We start from the raw sequence: 20,416 nt of genomic DNA, 5'->3' as shown, positions 1-20,416 counted from the left end.
GGGAGGATTGCTTGAGTTTGCAGTGAGCCATGATCTCATCACTGCATTCCAGCCTGGGTGGCAGAGTAAAACCCTGTCTCAAGCAAAATTATTTTTAAAATGCTGAATCAGCAAGAGTTAGAGGAATAGGAGTGGAAGAAAGGTAGAACAAGAAGACAGAGCCTTGCAGGCCATGTCAATGACTTTGGATTTTATTCACAGTGAAATGAGCAGCCTTTTTTTTTTTTTTTTCTTTTTTTCTAAAGCAGGGGAATTGCATAATCCTGTTCACATAGTAATAACATTAATCTGATTTCAGATGGAGAATGGATTGGAAGTCACCAAGGATGGAAGCAGGGAGGCCAGTTGGGACACTATTCCAGTAGTTCACATAAAAGACAATAGTATTGTAGCCTGTGATGGACGATGTTTGGTAGATTTGGTGTAGTTCTGTGCAGAAAACAAAAACACATGTGGGGGAGAAGAAAAGACACACACACAATACCTTTAAGGGTAAACAATCTTTATCCCATGTAAATGGCAATGCAGATATAATAAGCAAATGATATAATAAGCAAATTGATATAATAAGCAAATTGCAATGGGAAGCGAAGAAGGGTAAAGATATATATATATCTCTCTATGTATATATACACTCACCAGACTATGGAGGATTCATTGCCAGACCGAGAAGCAACAGCCTGGGCTCCAGAGTTGGACACTACACTCATCAGACTATGGAGGATTCACCACCAGACCAGGAAGCAACAGCCTGGCCTCCAAAGTCGGCCACTCATTCATGCACAGATGAGGAGAGGTCTCCTGAAGCTTCAGCATGGTCTGAGACCCTAGCTCTTTTTGTAACAAGTCATTAGGGCCCCTTGTGACTGGGCTCAAGGAACACAAAAAGGTCAACTTGTTTTTGTGATTGTCTATTGTTTTTCAATAACTAACATATAGGAATAGATTGAAATAGAGATTTCTCCGAAACAGCGCTGGATGAATGCCTCAAAGGGGCTCACACAACCTGTTCTGGGACTTGGTGACCATTATTTGTGTCCATGTTCAATTGAGTTCAAATTTAAAATTTAACTTTTCCTCCACAGGTGCAGATGATAAAGCAACTCCATCTTGCTAGTCTACCATATTGACTTCTGATTAACCCCTGTTCTGGAAATGCCTCTGAGATTTCTACTTTTTCTACTGTTCTTTCTTGCCTCTCTCTGAGAGGTTGATTTCAGTTGTTACACATTCCTTCCCTGTGGTGTATAATCTTTGGGCCTGGGGGATAAGGACTCAGGGATCCACTATACCTTCTCATGGCTGCCGAAGTCTATCTATCACTTCTGTTTGTAAGTCCCTCGTAAATGTTTCTTTCTGAGAAGCCAGACATGTCAGCCTTCTTCTTTCACCTCTCAGCTTCCTGGGCTTTGGGGTTAAGTTTGCATAGACTTGCTCATCACAGAACATTTAGGGTTGACAGCTTTTTTCTTTTAGCACTGTAAAGATGTTCCATTGTTCTGGCTTATGTAGTTTTGGAAAAGAAGTCTGCTGTAATTCTTTTTTTTTTTTTTTCTTTTTCTGAGACAGAGTCTCGCTCTGTCACCCAGGCTGGAGTGCAGTGGTTCGATCTCAGCTCACTGCAAGCTCAGCCTCCCAGGTTCACACCATTCTCCTGCCTCAGCCTCCCGAGTAGCTGGGACTACAGGTGCCCACCACCACACCTGGCTAATTTTTTGTATTTTTAGTAGAGATGGGATTTCACCATGTTAGCCAGAATGGTCTCGATCTCCTGACTTCATGATCCGCCTGCCTTGGCCTCCCAAAGTGCTGGGATTACAGGCGTGAGCCACCATACCTGGCCAGTCAGTTGTAATTCTTATCTGTATATAATGTATCTTTTTCCCAATAGCTGTTTTTAAGACTTTATAAGGATGTATGAGCAATTGGTCATGATATATTTTGGTATGTTTTTACAAAGTTTATTCTGTTCCAGGTTTGTTGAATCTCCTGGATCTGTGGGCTTCTAGTTTTTACCAAATTTAGAAAACTTCTGGCCATCCTTCCTTCAAATATTTTATGTCTCCCTTTTTTCTATGACTTCCATTACATGCATCTTAGACTGATATCCCACAGGTCACTGAGGCATTATTCTCTCTCTGTTCAGCAACTTTATTTCCTATACTTTGCCTGTAAATTCTAGTCACCTGTGCCTCCCAGGGTGCCAATCTCCATCCCCTCAATTCAGGGGGGCTCTGTTTGCTTTTGCCTTCCCTGCACTGTGGCCTGAAAACTCTCTCCAGGCAGTAAACTGGAGCCATCATAGTATTGAATTTGTTTGTTTTCTTTCCTTTGGGGATCATAGTTCTGTGCTACCTGTTGTACCATGTCTGAAATTGGTTGTTCGATTAATTTTGTGCATTCTTAAATAGTTATTTATGGTGGGCAGGTAGTTCCTATAGCTTATAATCTTTCATGGGTGGACACAGTTAAACGTTTTATATATTTTGGTATGTTTATTTGATTAATGTCTGCCCTTCTCCACTAGACTGTAAATTTCATGAGAGCAGGGACCATTTTTGTTTCTGTTTAACATGTTTCCTCATAGTATGTGCTTAATAAATACTTCTGGAATAAGACAATTATTTTTAGATAAAAAATATTTATTTAGAATGAGGAATCACAAAAATCATATTTTTTTAAAAAAATTAACAAATACATCAATAATACAAAGTCCAGATGAATGATAGAAAATTGCAATTATGTTTAACGAAGAGGCTACTTCTTAATATCAGAAATAAAAAAGCTGAATTTATCACTTTGTAAGCAAGTTAGAGCTGTGCCTGTAAAGCACAGCCTCTCTCAGCAATGCAGAGTTGGTTTTGTAAGACAGAGTTCAGAGATTGGAGATTTTCAAAAATAGGATGTTGGCTGAGTGCGGCGGCTCATGCCTGTAATCCCAGCACTTTGGGAGGCCAAGGTAGGCAGATCACTTGACGCCAGGAATCCATGACCAGCCTGGTTAACATGGTGAAACCCTATCTCTACAAAAAAATTATAAAAATTAGAGGGGCATGGTGGTGGGCGCCTGTAACGCCAGCTACTTGGGAGGCTGAGGCATGCGAATCGCTTGAACCAACTTGCAGAAGTTACAGCAAGTTGAGATCCTGCCACTGCACTCCAGCCTGGGTGACAGAGCGAGACACTGTCTCAAAACAAAAAACAAAAAACCCAGGAGTGTTTAGGGTGCTTTTTTGTTGTTATTGTTTTATTGTTTTATTTTTATTTTATTTATTTACTTTTAAATGTTTTTTAATGTTTAACTGTGAAAGCAAGTAACACCATTGATGGCTGGTTAACTTTCAGAAGCTTGTTCGCTGAATAGAGTGAACAACTGTTGCTAATTGGCTGATTTTAGGGAGTGTATTTACTGATGTGAAGTTGTCATGATTGATTAGGATGGGTTTAAAACTGGCTTCGGTCATTATTTGTTGCCATGGTCAGATAATAATAATTCCTTTCTAGGAGGATAGAGTTTTTTTTCTCAATCCCCCTTTTTAATCATCCATCAGAGTTGCAGAAAATACTCTATGAATTCTCCAGAGCCTTACCACTGTTCCTGATTCTTCTTAAACATATGTTTTCATTTTCAGTGGTCTGATTTCCTGTTACCTATCAATCAACATATTCATCTTGTTTTGTCTTTGATCAATGAACATTTGTAACACTAGATAACAAACACTGAGCTATGAGAGAGACAAAAATAACTACTAATAAGATGGGACTAGTAGGCACTTAGAAACCAATCACCCAATATGTTTTCCAGGCTTGAAGACAAGTCTCAGATTTGTTGAGTCAACAACTTCCCAACACCTCAGGTAGACAGGTTGCCTTTTCTCTTAGTTGTCCCAGCACCATTGTTGAAAAGATTATCCTTTCACCATTGGATGGTTTTGGCAGTCTTGTCAAGAGTAAGTTGACCATTATGTCTGTCTTTACACCAATAACATGCTGCCCTGATTGCAGCAGTTTTGCAGTACGTTGAAATTGGATACCATGATTCCTCAACTTCAGTCTTCTTTTTCAAAATTGTTTTAGCTACTCTAGATCCTTTGCTTTTGTGTAAAAGCTTTAGAATTATTTATTAAATCATCAATTTCTATTTCAAAAAGCCTGCTGAGATTTTTATTATAATTGCATTGAATTTACAGATAAATTGGGGGAGAATTGATATCGTAATGATACTAAGTGTTCTGATCCATAAACAAAGTATCTCTCTATATTTATTTATTTACTTCTTATTTTTCCTTATTAATATTCTGTAGTTTTCTTCATAACAATCTTTCACTTAGATTTTCTCTAAATACGTAATGAATTTTGATGCCACCATAAATGGTAGTGTTTTTTACATTGTAATTTGTAATTTACAAGTGTTTATTGGTAGCATATAGAAATACATTTAATTTTGTATATTGCTTTTATATACTCTGATATGACTAAACTTCTGGTATTGTTTCTCAAGATTCTTTGGAATATTCTATGTAGACAATCATGTTGTCTATGAATAAAGACAGTTTTGTTTCTTCCTTTCTAATCTGTAAAATGTTTTCCTCTCTCACCTTATTGCACTTGCTAGGGCTCCAGTACAATGTGGAGTGAGTGGAAATCCTTGCCTTGTTCTCAATCGTAGGGGGAAAGCATTCCACTTTTTCCCTTTTTTGTCAGAATTAAATTTTATTTCACATTGAAAGAAACCGTGAAAAGGATTTACATTTTCCCATATTGCAGCACAACATCTTAATGAATGAAATATTTCTTGCCATAATAAGATCTTGTTAGTTTGAATAACTGAAACAACAGTTTATGTTCTTCAAGGTAAAGCAAAATGACTTAGCAAATAATGGTTTAAAAGTTTTAAATCCAGACATAAACATATGGCTTCATTATTAACATCCTTTATAGTCCATTACAAAATTATTCCCACTCTCAATTAGCACCCATTTACAAAGATGCATTCCTAACATTGTTTTGGTCAGTTGGAAAACAGCAGAAAAATTAAAGCTCAGAAATCTCAGGCTTACATTTTTGCTGCATATTAAACTATGTGGTAACTACACCATACATATACAGTTCTAGCTAATCTTTATTACCCACAAATTTGTTTTCAAATAATTTTTACTAATCTGAAAAATTTGACTATTTAAAAGCAAATGACTGTAGTTTTTATGTTTGCACAAAATACTAATTTTTAAGCCATTTATGCTAATATTTTAGAAAAGACAAATTTTAAAAATGCATTCAGAATGTCAATTCTGATATTTTAAAAAGTTAAAAATAAAAATTAAAAGTTATTCAGAAAAGTGAAATTTTCAAGTAAGTTCATTAGCAAATAAAATAATGCAAATTTTCTAATAGATTGCTCATTTTCTACAGTAGTTGGCTTCAAAAATATATACACAATAAGTAAATGTAAACATTTACTTATTTAGTAACAAGGAGAATCATCTTAGAAATTAGTTTTGAGTTCAGTCTTAAATATTTCAGAACATACTAGAATATGACCTATTCATTCTTTCAGTTGATTACAGAAAAATAAAACCACAGAATTATTTATGTTAACTGGATTAACAATTCTAATTACTAAATAGGTCTAGATTTGGGCTAACGTACAGTTTTTTAAATATGTAGGAAATTTTGAGTAATATTTACTCTCTTTATAAAGTATACATACACTTTAAACACCATGTGTTTGTAATTCAGGATGTCAAATTATAGCATGCATTGAGAATACATGTCTATGGCAGGGAGATAGTATTTGGTCTGTTAGGGATAGTAAAGGAAGAAAGAATATTTCTTGAGAGAAAAAAAGAATATTAAATAGAAACATCAGGGAAAAGAAAAGCCTGGTCCTCAAAATAAAAGGGCCATTAATTGAAGAGAGCACTTAAAAGCATTATCTCTGTTATTAGGAATAATGTAATACTACCTTATTCTTATTACATATTACAATCATGTATATTTGTGCTGAGTGTGTATATATATTTACACAATTCAACATATATATTTATGTATATTTATTTATACACAAACTACATATAGTATAGTATATATATAGTGTGTATATATAGTATAGTATATATATAATGTGTGATTGTGTGTGTGTGTGTGTGTGTGAGTGAGAACATGTGGTGTTTGATTTTCTGTTCCTGTGTTAGTTTGCTGAGGATGATGGCTTCCAGTTTCATCCATATCCCTGAAAAGGACATGATTTCATTCTTTTTATGGCTGCATAGTATTCCATGGTGTATATGTGCCATATTTTCTTTATCCGGTCTATCATTGATGGGCATTTGGTTTGGTTCCATGTCTTTGCTATCGTGAATAGTGCTATAATAAACATACATGTGCATGTGTCTTTATAGCAGAATGATTTATATTCCTTTGGGTGTATACCCAGTAATGGGATTTCTGGGTCAAATGGCATTTCTGGTTCTAGATCCTTGAGAAATCACCACAATGTCTTCCACAATGGTTGAACTAATTTACATGTCCACCAACAGTGTAAAAGCATTCTTATTTCTCCACAGACTCGCCAGCATCTATTATTTCTTGACTTTTTAATAGTTGCCATTCTGACTGGCATGAGATGGTATCTCATTGTGGTTTTGATTTGCATTTCTTTAATGATCAGTGATGATGAGATTTTTTTTTCATATGTTTGCCGGCCGCATAAATGTCTTCTTCTGAGAAGTGTTCAGATCCTTTGCCAACTTTCTGATGGGGTTGTTTGTTTATTTCTTGTATATTTGTTTAAGAATCCTTGTAGATTCTGGATATTAGACCTTTGTCAGTTGGGTAGATTGCAAAATTTTTCTCCCATTCTGTAGGTTGCTTGTTCACTCTGATGCTAGTTTCTTTTGCTGTGCAGAAGCTCTTTAGTTTAATTAGATCCCATTTGTCACTTTTGGCTTTTGTTGCACTGCTTTTGGTGTTTTCATCATGAAGTCTTTGCCCATGCCTATGTCCTGAAGGGTATTGCCTAGGTTTTCTTCTAGGGTTTTTATGGTTTTGCATTTTACATTTAAGTCTTTAATCCATCTTGAGTTAATTTTTGTATAAGGTTTAAGGAAGGGATCCAGTTTCAGTTTTCTGCATATGGCTAGCCAGTTTTCCCAGCACCATTTATTAAATAGGGAATCTTTTCCTCATTGATTGTTTTTGTCAGGTTTGTCGAAGATCAGATGGTTGTGGATGTATGGTGCTATTTCTGAGGCCTCTGTTCTGTTCCATTGGTCGACATGCCTGTTTTGGTACCAGTATTATGCTGCTTTGGTTATTGTAGCCTTGTAGTATAGTTTGAAGTCAGGTAGCATGATGCCTCTAGCTTTGTTCTTTTTTCTTAGGATTTTCTTGGCTATAAGGGCTCTTTTGGGGTTCCATAGGAAATTTAAAGTAGTGTTTTTCTAATTCTGTGAAGAAAGTCAACAATAGCTTGATGGGAATAGCACTGAATCTATAAATTACTTTGGGCACTATGGCCATTTTCACAATATTGATTCTTCCTATCCATGAGCATGGAATGTTTTCCCATTTGTTTGTGTCCTCTCTTATTTCCTTGAGCAGTGGTTTATATTTCTCCTCGAAGAGGTCCTTCATGTCCCTTGTAAGCTGTATTCCTAGGTATTTTATTCTCTTCGTAGCAGTTGTTAGTGGGAGTTCATTCATGATTCGGCTCTCTGCTTGTCTATTGTTGGTGTATAGGAATGCTTGTGATTTTTGGACATTGATATTGTACTATCAGACTTTGCTGAACTTGCTTATCAGCTTAAGGAGTTTTTGGGCTGAGACGATGGCATTTTCTATACATACAATCATGTCATCTGCAAACAGAGGCAATCTGACTTCTTCTCTTTCTATTTGAATACGCTTTATTTCTTTCTCTTGCTTGATTGCCTGGCCAGAACTTCCAATACTGTGTTGAATAGGAGCATCGAGAGAGGGCATCCGTGTCTTGCAGCGGTTTTCAAAGGGAATGCTTCCAGCTTTTGCCCATTCAGTATAATATTGGCTATGGGTTTGTCATAAATAGCTCTTATTATTTTGAGATTGTTTCATCAATACCTGGTTTATTGAGAGTTTTTAATATGAAGCGATGTTGAATTTTGTCAAAGGCCTTTTCTACATCTATAGAGATAATCATGTGGTTTTTGTCATTGATTCTGTCTATGTGATGGATTGTGTTTGCTGATTTATGTATGTTGAACCAACCTTGCATCCCAGGGATGAAGCCAATTTGATCATAGTTGATAAGCTTTTTAATGTGCCGCTGAATTCAGTTTGCCAGTATTTTATCAAGGATTTTCACATCAATGTTCATCAGGGTTATTGGCCTGAAGTTTTCTTTTTTTGTTGTGTCTCTGCCAGGTTTGGGTATCAGGATGATGCTGGCCTCATAAAACGAGTTAGGGAGGAGTCCCTCATTTTTAATTGTTTGGAATAGTTACAGAATAAATGGTGCCAGCTCCTCTTTGTACCTCTGGTAGAATTTGGCTGTGAATCTGTCTGATCCTAGGCTTTTTTTTGGTTGGTAGGCTATTAATTACTGCCTCAATTTCAGAACTTGTTATTGGTCTATTCAGGGATTCAGCTTCTTCCTGCTTTAGTCTTGGGAGGGTGTTTGTTTCCAGGAATTTATTCATTTCTTCTAGGTTTTCTAGTTTATTTGCATAGAGGTGTTTATAGTATTCTCTGATAGTAGTTTGTATTTCTGTGAGATCAATGGTGATATCGCCTTTATTCTTTTTTATTGTGTCTATTTGATTCATCTCTCTTTTCTTCCGTATTAGTCTAGCTAGCAGACTATTTTGTTAATTTTTTCAAAAAAACAACTCCTGGATTCATTGATTTTTTTAAGGGTTTTTCATGGTCAATACATGGTGACATTTTAGCAATTTTAGAATAAATCCATAGACTAAATCACAGCATGCATAAATCATTTATATCTTAATGGCTCGTTCAATTATTTTATTTTATTTTACTTTTTTTAGAGACAGGGTCTTCCTCTGTTGCCCACGTTAAAAGGCAGTGGCAATCATAACTCACTATAGCCTTGGACTCCCAGGCTCAAGTGATCCTTCTGTCTCAGCCTCTTGGGTAGTTGAGACTACAGTTGTGCACCACCACATCCTGCTAAATTTTTAATTTTTTGTAGAGACAGGGTCACACTGTGTTGCTCAGGCTGGTCTTAAACTCCTGGCCTCAAGTGATCCTCCCCCTTTGACCTCTCAAAGCACTGAGATTACAGGCTTGAGCCACCATGCCTGGCCTTAACTGTTCATTTAAACCTGAACAAATGTTCATTAAGCATACTACTAATTTTTTTTTTTTTTTTTTTTTTTTTTTGAGCTCTTTAGCCCAGGCTGGAGTGCAGTGGCTCCATCTCAGCTCACTGCAACCTCTGCCTCCAAGGTTCAAGCAATTCTCCTGCCTCAGTCTCCCGAGTAGCTGAGATTATAGGCGTGCACCACCATCGCTGGCTAATTTTTGTACTTTTTGTAGAGATGGGATTTCACCAAGCTAGCTTCTTTTTCTCAAACATAATTATTAAAATAAGTGAAAAAGCTTCATTTATTGTAATACTGATGTATTCTACCATATATCTGTGTATAGAAATGTACAGAAACTTAAAAGATCATAATTGCCCATGAGGAGCCATAAGTTAGTTCATGCCATTGGCGTGTATTTGCAAAACATTTTCACACTGCAAACATTAGAAGTTTAAAGATCTGGCTGGGGGAAAGGTTTATACTCTACTACAGCGATGCTGGTGTATTTCTGCAGAAGGCCTTTTTAGTGAAATCTATCAACAGGAGGTAGGAGTTTATCAACAAATTGCTTGATAGCCATCATTTCCTGGCGACAAGCTGTGCATCACGCCTATGAAGGTTTTGAAGTTTACGTTGGCTGGATATACCCATGCTTTCAGATTTTCAACAGTAAGAAAACCAAACATTAGTGAAACTAAAGGATCACAATTTCCAAGGCACTGGATAATAGAAATATCTCTATTTGTGCCACAATGGGACCCTGTAGAAATGGATCCCAAAGTGGGCAACTCAGTTGCCCAAAGTCAGCAATTGAGTGCAGTGACACGTGCTGGTTTCTGCTTTGTGGTAAAAGATGTACATAAAGACAAGAGCTCCTCCTTGAGAAAATCCTCCCAAAACAATTCTGTAGAAGAAATGCCATTCTTCACCTCTTGATTTATCAACGCTTTTACATTTTCTGCTGCCTGTTTAATTCCAGGTTCACCCTTCCGTGAATCTAGCGAAAGTCGTAAAATATCAAACCAAGAGGTCATAGGCAGATTCATACTGAATGTAGCAGGCACGACTGTTACATAACTGGAGCATGCAGGCAGATATATTGATATGTGAACTGATACATGCAAAGGTTTCTATCCATCCATGCCTTGTGTCTCTCAATCTATAAAGGCAAATCATCTCGATTTAAGACCCTCTCCACTGATGCCCGTCCCTTCAATCTGGGACTGGGCAGCTGGAGGTCCTGAGGGTCCCATGGGTTACATTCTGTCCCCAGTGCAGAGGGCCCCAGGAAAAGGAAGGCTGTGATGCCCGCACCTTCCCCACACAGCACAAGCCCAGTCTATTGGACCATCCACAGCCTACCCTGGGCAGCGCAGAGCCTCAATTTTTCAATATTAAGAATGATTTTAGGTCTGGGAGTTTTACAGATGGAGTTTAACAAACACCACATGTTCTCACTTGTAAGTGGGAGCTAAATGATGAGAACACATGGACATATAGAGGGGAACAACACACACTGGGGCCTATTGGAGGGTGGAGAGTGGGAGGAGGGAGAATATCAGGAAAAACAACTAATGGATACTAGGCTCAATAACTGGGTGATGAAATAATCTGTACAACAAACCCCCATGACACACAGTTACTTATGTAACAAACCTGCACATCCTGCACAGGTACCCCTGAACTTAAAATAAAAGTTAAAACACAAATTAAAAAAAAAAAAAAAAAAAAGGCCGGGCGCACTGGTTCACGCCTGTAATCCCAGCACTTTGGGAGTCTGAGGCGGGCGGATCACAACGTCAGGAGATTGAGACCATCCCGGCTAACACGGTGAAACCCTGTCTCTACTAAAAATACAAAAAATTAGCTGGGCGTGGTGGCGGGCGCCTGTAGTCCCAGCTACTCAGGAGGCTAAGGCAGGAGAATGGTGTGAACCCGGGAGGCAGAGGTTGCAGTGAGCCAAGATCATGCCACTGCACTCCAGCCTGGGTGACAGAGTGAGACTCTGTCTCAAAATAAATAAATTTAAAAATGCAGGTTAAAGAGGTTTCCTTTTATCCTTAGTTTTCTGGGAGTCTTTACCCTGAAAAGAGGTTACATCTGGCACATGCTTTTAGCATCTATTCAGATGATCATATGATTTTTCTCCTTTAGTCTACAGATATCATGAATGACACTGATTCAATTTCAAATGTTGAATCAGCCTTAAATTCTTGGGATAAATTGCACTTTGTCATGTCCTTTGTTGTTTCCTTTATTACTGTTATCTGTGCTCAATTTTATTGATTTCTGCTTTTTGTTTTTTTGTTTTTTAAGACAGTCTTGCTCTGTTGCCCTGGCTGGAGTGATCTCTGCTCACTGCAATTTCTGCCTCCTGGGTTCAAGTGATCCTCCTGCCTTAGCCTCCTGAGTAGCTGGGACTATAGGCGTGTGCTAAAACATTCAGCTGATTTCTGCTTTTATCTCTTGTATTTTCTTCTTTCTGCCTGTTTTAAGTTTAATTTGCTCTTTTTTCCCCTAGTTTCCTAAGGTGGAAGCTTAGATTATTAATTCAAGCCCTGTTTTATATTTAATGCTACGCATTTCCTCTAATGGCTAATTTAACTACATTCCACACATTTTGATATCTTATGTTTTTATTTTCATTCAATTAGAAATATTTTCTGATTTTCCTTGTAGATTTCTCTTTAAAACGTGGGTTATTTATAACTGTGTGATTTAATTTCAAATATTTGAAAATTTTCCAGATTTTTTTGCTTTATGCATTTGAAAGTATATTGTTAGACTCACGCTAATTTAGAATTATTATCTCTTCCTGGTTGATTAAGTCTATCATTATAAAATATCCCTCTAGTTCTGGTGGTTCTTATTTTAAACTATATTATTTTATATTAATAAAACTAAAATGTCTTTCTTTTGGTTTTCATTTACACAGGATATTTTTCCATCCTTTTACTTTCAACCTTTTTGTATCCTTATATTTGTGATGTTTCTCTTGTAAGCAGCAAATAATTGTAGTTGTCTGTTAGTCCAGTCTGACAACATAATTGAGGTATTTTGCCTCTCTATTTTTATTGTAACTATTGATACATTTGGCTTTACATCTATCATCTTACTATTTGTTTTTCATTCACTCCATCTCTTCTATGTTCCTGTTTCTTTTTATTCTTTTTTTTGAAATAAGTATTTTTATTATTCTTTTTTATCTATTAGCTTATTAATTATATGTTTATTTACTTTTAGTATTTTCTTTTTATTGGAGACAGAGTCTCACTTTGTCACCTAAGCTGGAGGGCAGTGGTGCAATCTCAGTTCACTGCAGCCTCGACCTCCCAGATTCAAGCAATCCTCCTGCCTCAGTCCCCCAAGTAGCTGGGACTACAGGTGCACAACACCATGGCGGGCTAATTTTTGCATTTTTTGTAGAGATGGGATTCCACCATGTTGCCCAGCCTGGTCTCGAACTCCTGAGCTCAAGCGATCTGCCTACCTCACAACTGCTCAGTGCAGCAGTTGTGAACCAGCCTCATTTCTTAGCTGTCTCCCCTGCCTGTGGGCGGCAAGCCACCCAGGTGTCAAGGCAAGAACCGAGGGCACAAGCTGTTCCAGTATAATAAAGAAAATATGTAGAATAAGAATAGTTATACTAGAAATAGATTATAGATGTGATTATATATGAATATCATTCATCACTAGTTTGTAACATTATTCTGTTCCAATATTATAATAATCTTTGTTCTACAATTATAACCTAGGAAAAATCAGGCCATGCAGTGATAGGAGCTGAAGGGACATGGTGAGAAGTGACTAGAAGACAAGAGTGTGAGCCTTCTGTTATGCCTGGAAAGGGCCACTAGAGGGCTCCCCGGTCTAGTGGTAACGCCAACACCTGGGAAGACACCCCTTACCTAGCGGACCTTGGTCTAGCGGTAGCGTCAGTATCTAGGGAAGGCACCTGTTAGTTAGCAGACTGGGAAAGGGAGTCTCCCCTTCCCCGGGGGAATTAGAGAAGACTCTGCTCCACCACCTCTTGTGGAAGACCTGACATCAGTCAGCCCCACCCACAGCCATCCGGAGGCCTAAACATCTCCCTGTGATGCTGTGCTTCAGCGGTCACACTCCTGGTCCACTTTCATGTTCCACCCTCTACATATGGCTCTGCCTTCTAGATAGCAGTAGCAGAATTAGTGAAAGTACTAAAAGTCTTTGAAATGCATAGAAGAAGTAATGGCATAAGCTCTCCTCTCTCTCTGCCTCGGCTGCCTAACAGGGAAGGTCTCCTGTCTGGTGGACACGTGACTTACGTGACCTTATCAATCATTTGAGATGACTCACACTCCTTTCCCTGCCCCTTTTGCCTTGTATCCAATAAATACCAGTGCAGCCAGGCATTTGGGGCCACTACCAGTCTCCACGTCTAGGTGGTAGTGGTCTCCCGGGCCCAGCTGTCTTTTCTTCTCTTTGTCTTGTGTCTTTATTTCTACGATCTCTCATCTCCACACATGAGAAAAATCCACAGACCCTGTAGGGCTAGACCCTACACCTGCCCCATGCAGAGTGCCCTTTGAGGGGAAGGAGCTCACTAGATCCTCTGTGCCTTACCACCAAAGGGGCTAAATTCATGTTTTGATGATGGTAGATTGTTCTTTTTACTTATATTTTTCTAAAATACACGAGGTTCTTCTTTCGGCCATCTTCACTTTAATCTCTTGCCCATAAACCTGACATTAATAAAGATTAATAAGGGTTTTCTGTATTCTAGATATTCTCATCTCTGTTTCTAGGCTACACCTCCTTTTTTTTACACGTTAAATTGAAGAGGAGGTCAATAGGGTGTAGTGTGGAAGGATGTCACAGTGTGATTAATAGGAAGGGCTCAGCCCTCAGACTGTCAGGGTTCCAGTCCCAGCTCTGCCCTCAACTAGCTGTGTGATCACGGGCTACATGGTTACCCTCGCTGTGCCTCAAGCTCCTCCTACAGGAATAGTGCCCACCTAATTGGTGTGATGAGTCTAAAATAATCTGCAAGAGGTGCTTGTTATAGTACATGGAACACAGTAAAACGTCAAACATTAGCTATTGTTAATATCATACTACAAAAGTGGTACTATGCTGTCTATGAAACTTGCTTTTTCACATAACATTGTGCCTCTCCTGGGTTAGTGAACCCCCATTCACTGTCCTTGGACAGTGTAGTATTGACATCTCTGTCCTGTGTCTCTCACAGCTGACCTTGATCCATCTGATTATCTATGGGTTCCTGGAAGCTATTAACATCCACAGCATCAGCTGGTCAAGGGCCTTAAGGCCGGTCTTCCTAATTAACTTCCCTAAAAGTCGTCAGGTAAGCATATGATTTAGGATACGTGATGGTTTGTTTTTGCAGAAAGTTAGCTGGTTTCTTGTAAATAAAATAACATTTTGTCTCCATAGATCCGAAGGCCTTTCCGAAGCCTCCAGAGCACCCTGCCCAATATCCTCTCGTCTTCCATTGTTCATGTTCAGAGTGCTGATGTTTTCCCTGATGGCCTTGAAGCTTTTTGGGAATCAGCACATTTCTCTGGAAGTTTCTGCCTGGAAATTCTCCCGTATTTAGGTTGAGCCTGTTGGTGGCACAATCTGTCACCAAACACAATCTTCCGTGTTCAAACACTGCAGGAGTGCTCTTGAAAGGGGAAAAGTGTGTCAGTGTATTAATTTACGTGTGTGGTTTTCACTTTGTGTTTTTGGTTCCTCTGTAGGGGTCTGAAAACAGCAGAGGGATCACCTTACTTTGAAAACCTTCTGGAGATATCATTTGAGCTCTACGTGCTGGTCACTACAGCCAACAGCCCTGACATCATGTCCGCGCATCCTCCATCCATGTTCATGAACATCTTTTACCGTAACAGAATTCACGCTATTCAAAGCAGCTGTCTCCTGACTCTAGTAGGGCTGAGAGAGGACAAAGAGTGATTTTCTGTTTAGTCCTATTCACTGTAAAGGTTTTGAGAAAGATAAACTTTTACACCACTAATAGCCTATCCTCTCTACTTAACACTAAATTTAAATGAATTCTTTCAAAATGGAAAGGAACAGAAGACACCTCTTAAGATACAATTCTTAATATCGGAGCCCACTTTCTACTCTGGGATCTTTGAGTCTTGAATTTAAAGACATAAGCCATCTTTGTAAAGGAATCTTGGCTGGTTCTCCTAAGCATTGATATAGTTTTTTGGCTACATCAAACAGGAAATAAATGTAAACATCAGTAATTGTTGGGGTCATCAGACCCAACACCAGGTCGTGGGGGTGACCAAGTCTGGCGTAGTCAAAGGATTGAGAAAAGACTGAGAGAGAGAAGTGTGACCAAGGGGCCATCGTGATCATGGAGGCTGCGAAGGCCCCGAGCTCTGGGAGCCCAGTGCTATTGATCGGTAATCCAACAAAGAAACAGGTGGTGAGAATGTGGAGGTCAAAAGGGCACACTGCATTAAGCACATGATTTACAGCTGTGATGGTTTAGCATTTGCTCTGCTACTTGAGATAATGGAGAGCAGGTTCTTGTAACTCAAGTTACAATCGATCCTGGGAGAGCAAGGAGCAAGGAGCCAGCAGGTCTAGACACATTCCAGAGCCACAAGCCCTGGACGCTATCCAAGCCACGAGGGGTTTTATGCCCTGGGCTTAGATTATGGTGCGTCAGGGTAGCCTTCCACACTTTAGCACAGACTTTGGTGTTCCAAAGGCCACAAGGGGTTTTAGACCCTGGACCCTGGACATGTTCCAAGACTCTTTTACATTGTCAGACGTGCAAGCCCTGCCTCAGCTTCCCCCAACACTCAGCTTTTTCCCAACATGCTCCCCTTCTCTTTTTTTGTAAAAGAGAAAGTATCGTTATTACTACCATTATTACTAGCTGTCATTATTACTAGTATAAAAGGTGGCCTCTTTTAATTGAGCAAGGTGGTTGCAGACTGTGTAGCCCTTAACTGCTGGTTGGTGGTCTAGCTTCATTTTTCTTAGCCCTTATTCGAACTGAAGTCACTCTGGTTTGAATGTTTCCCACATATCTTCCCTTTCCCTTTTACAACAGGACCGTTAATCGTAGGGGTTGCAGAAGGATGAAAGTCCATCTTCTGTAACTTCTTCATGCTGAATAGGGACGATGATATTCCTGCCTATTAGAGTCTCTTGTATTCGGAGTAGAGAGGAGCTGAGTCAGAAAGCCTCGGTCTGTTAAGTATCGTGACTCCGGTTGATCTTCGTTCCATCTTTGCATTCAGATTCAACTGGCTCATGGCTCGTACTGGGGGAGCCGGTCCATGGTTAGGATCCATGGGTCCCTCCAGTCTCCTGTTCCATGGTTGTACACATCTTGAGGGCATGCACACGGTTCGTTCATCTCCTGCAAAAACACAAGCATACCCTCACCCCCATGTTAGTAAATCTACTGAAACAGAAGCAAAAACTTTTGTGGCTGTAGCTGGGAGGCCACTGATAATGAGAAACAGGCCCCTTGTAACAGAAGGCACAGGGAAAGCAAATCGAGGCTTTTCAGACCTTCAATTTGCACTGTACAGGTGGATCCACTAGATGTGTTGGCTCATGATAGATCTTCAGATGTTTGGTGGGCACCCACACAGGCACCTGATAGTCACCTATCAGGAGAGACACAAGCAAATCCTCTTCCCCATATAATTATCTTTCCTTTTTCCCAGCTCTTTGTATGTGACCATATCTTTTTCTAAGGCCTGCAGCATTAAGATGAGTTAAAGAATGGAATGCTTGTGCATCAGCAAAAACTGCAGACACCAATGCATCTGCTCTTTGTTTAAAGGACCAAAAGGTCCTGTTGGAGAGAAAAGAAAGAGCATTTTCTTAAGACATAAGAGAATTTTAATCTTTTCATTATGGCAATGTAAGTCTAAAAATATATAAAATTGACCTAATAGAGAATAACTCCCCTCTCTTTTCATTCTAGAGATATAAGGCCCAAGGGAAAGGCCTAGGCTAGACCAGCAACCAACGTGAAGCATCCTGAGGAAATAATTTATCTTCTGAATAAATGAACGATGAGAAAGAGCATTTTTATCCTTACCTGCCTCCCCTCTATTCCTTTTATATTTGCCCTTTGAGCTCTAGCTAATTTCCATAATTCAGAATGTTCTTCTCCCTGCAAATCTCTGCTTGTCTTTGCTAGTCTTGACTTTTGTACCTCTTTAGGGCACTGATCAGTACCTCTTTAGGGCATTGACCTTATATTACTAGTCTTCACCTATCCCTATCTGTCCCTGTGGTACCTGTTAGTACCTGTGAGTTCCTGCAAGTCTCTATTTATCTCTATCTCTATTTATCTCTCTCTATCTCTCTCTATCTCTATTTCTGTATATATGTTTGTCTCTATCTCTATCTGTATATTTATTTCCCTTATCTCTACCCACTTATCTCTGCTTACTCGTCTCTACTTACTTGTCTCTTCTTCACTTACTTGTCTCTGCTTATCTCTGCTTACTTACTTATCTCTACATCTTTCCTGGAAATCTTTTTTGTGACCCTGGGTAGAGCTCAGAAATCCACCCTTTCAGCCTCAGCAAGAGACAAAAGAGGGACCCTGGACCTGGCACCAGATTGAAGGGAACAGGAAGTGCTCTCCTCTCCCCAAAGCAGGAAAACCAGTTTGGCCCTTGGAAATTTCCACTCCACATCAGCATCATCCTCAATTTCCTGGAATGAATTGTTGATCATGGCAATTAACATATTTAGCAAAACAATGACCATTGTAACATTATAGACTCCATAAAGAATATAACCAATGTTTTCAATGAATTTGTGGTTATAGTTGATGACTACTGATTTCACTTCACAAAGTCCAAATATAGCCCAGAACACTGTCTTAAAACTCTGTTGTGAAGGCTTCATTTTGTTTTGCACCAATGTAGTGGGAGTAGTGGTTGAACATTCCCATCGTAAAGGCCACAAACACCACAATGAACACATTCAGCCCATATCATGCCTGTGTGCTCTTTAAATCTGTTTTTCTCTAGCAGAGGCAGGTTAACCATGAAACTGAAGCTTCAGGATGACTTTACTTGCCCTATGCAAAGCAGCCCGTGATTTATTTTTTCCAGAGACTACTGCCCACCAGGCCTGTGTGTCAATTTGTAAGCATCCAACAGCAGGTCTACTGTACAAACAGGTCTTTTGTCAGACACTTGATTAACCCAATATACAGCCTTTCCTGTTGGATTAGTACTACCAAAGCCTCCTGGTTCTTTTCACTGTGCTGCTTCCCAGCTTTATGTCAACAACTGAGCGATTCTCTCTCCTAGGGAAGCAGACCACGGAGTTAAGGAACTAATAACAAATTGAATTTCTCCAGTATAATCAGAACCAATCATTCCCGTATGCACAGTGACACCTCTAGATCTTTCAAGTAATAGACCGACGGTTCCTGAGGGCAAGGGCCCCTAACTCTCATGGGGACCTTCTTTGGTGGCTCCCCAGAAAGTAAGGAGATAGGAATTGTGCTGCAGAGGTCTATGGCAACACTGCCTGCTGTGGCAGGAGACAGTTGTTGCTGTTTGTAAAGGCACTGGCTGTGCCGGATATGCCTTGGTTTATTGAGGTGCTCTCTGAATAAATAAGCCTCAAATTCCACTGGGTCTTACTACTACCAATTGCTCCAGATTTTAATGTTGCAACTACAGGAGCGGTGAGTTTTGTAGCTAATTCGTTTTCTCGCCCATAAAGGGGAGAGCGAGGAGGTGGCCATGCACTTAATTCAGCAGGTGGAGCCAACAGATTAGTAAAACAGGTTTTTCAGTTTCCCTCTCTTTTCTTTCATTTCCTCTGGTTTCTGTTCCTCACATTCAGAATCTGAAGTTAGTATTTTACACTCATCCTCCTCTTCCTCATCTGAATCTGCCTCATCATCTGTTTGAAATGGCTCAAGAGCTGCTTTTATTAGAGCCCACACTGACCAAACCAAGACTGGAATTTTTGCTTCATCTTTATGTGCTTTTTAAAAATCTCTGCCAATTCTCTCCCATTCATCCAACTCCATAGTCCCTTGTTCCAGGAATCAAGGGAAAAACTGCTTTACTGCACTAAAGAGTGATAACAAATTCTGAGTACTAAGTTTCATGCCTCTTCTTTGTAATACATGCATTAAGAAATTTTAATAAGCAGAATGTCTGATTTCACTTTGTCCCATTGTTACCCTGGTTCTTCTGAGCACTCAGCTTTCTCACTGAGCTTCTTTTAGATGTCCTTGGGTGTCCTTTGACAATGCGTCCTCCACTTTCACACGCTCTAGCGTTCCTTTACCAGGGTCTTTGTCACCCCACATTGAGCAGTCACGAATGTTGGGGTGATCAGACCCAACACCATGTCGTGGGGGTGACAAAGTCCTGTGGAGTCAAAGGATTGAGAAAAGACAGTTTGAGAAAGTGGGACCAGGGGGCCATTGCGATTGTGGAGGATTTGAAGGCTCTGAGCTCTGAGAGCCCACACTATTTATTGGTAATCCAACAAAGAAACAGGTGGTGAGAATGTGGAGGTCAAAAGGGCACATTGCATTAAGCACATGATTTACAGCTGTGATGGTTTAGCATCTGCTCTGCTACTTGAGATAATGGAGAGCAGGTTCTTTTAACTCAAGTTACAATCGATCCTGGGAGAGCAAGGAGCAAGAAGCCAGTAAGTCTAGACACATTCCAGAGCCTCGAGTCATGGATTCTATCCAAGCCATGAGGGATTTTATAACCTGGGCTTAGATTATGGTACATCAGGATAGCCTTCCACACTTTAGCACAGAGCTTGGTGTTCCAAAGGCCACAAGGGGTTTTAGACTGTGGACCCCAGACATGTTCCAAGACTCTTACATTATGTCAGACATGCAAGCCCTGCCTCAGCTTCTCCCAACACTCAGTTTTTCCCAACAGTAATTGCCACCTTGCTTGCAAAATGCCAATTCTCCACCCATTTGGAAATTACTTAGGAGAAAAACCTCATGGTTTTTTCTAATGTCTTCTTGTTACGGATTTACCTCATGCATAGGAGTAAAGTTATTAAGTGGTACTGCACAGAGTAGCTAGTACTGCACAGAGTAGCTAGTGCTCCAGCTCTAG

At 39.6% G+C, this 20,416-nt stretch overlaps 1 pseudogene; it reads right to left on the bottom strand.

The window, feature by feature from the left end:
- Positions 1-9,480: 9,480 nt before the first annotated feature.
- On the bottom strand, positions 9,481-10,832 carry LOC103877223 (annotated as a pseudogene).
- Positions 10,833-20,416: the final 9,584 nt, after the last annotated feature.

This window comes from Papio anubis, chromosome 14, assembly GCF_008728515.1.
Source record: "Papio anubis isolate 15944 chromosome 14, Panubis1.0, whole genome shotgun sequence".
Taxonomy (NCBI): Eukaryota; Metazoa; Chordata; class Mammalia; order Primates; family Cercopithecidae; genus Papio; species Papio anubis.
This window is presented reverse-complemented; position numbering and strand designations above follow the sequence as displayed.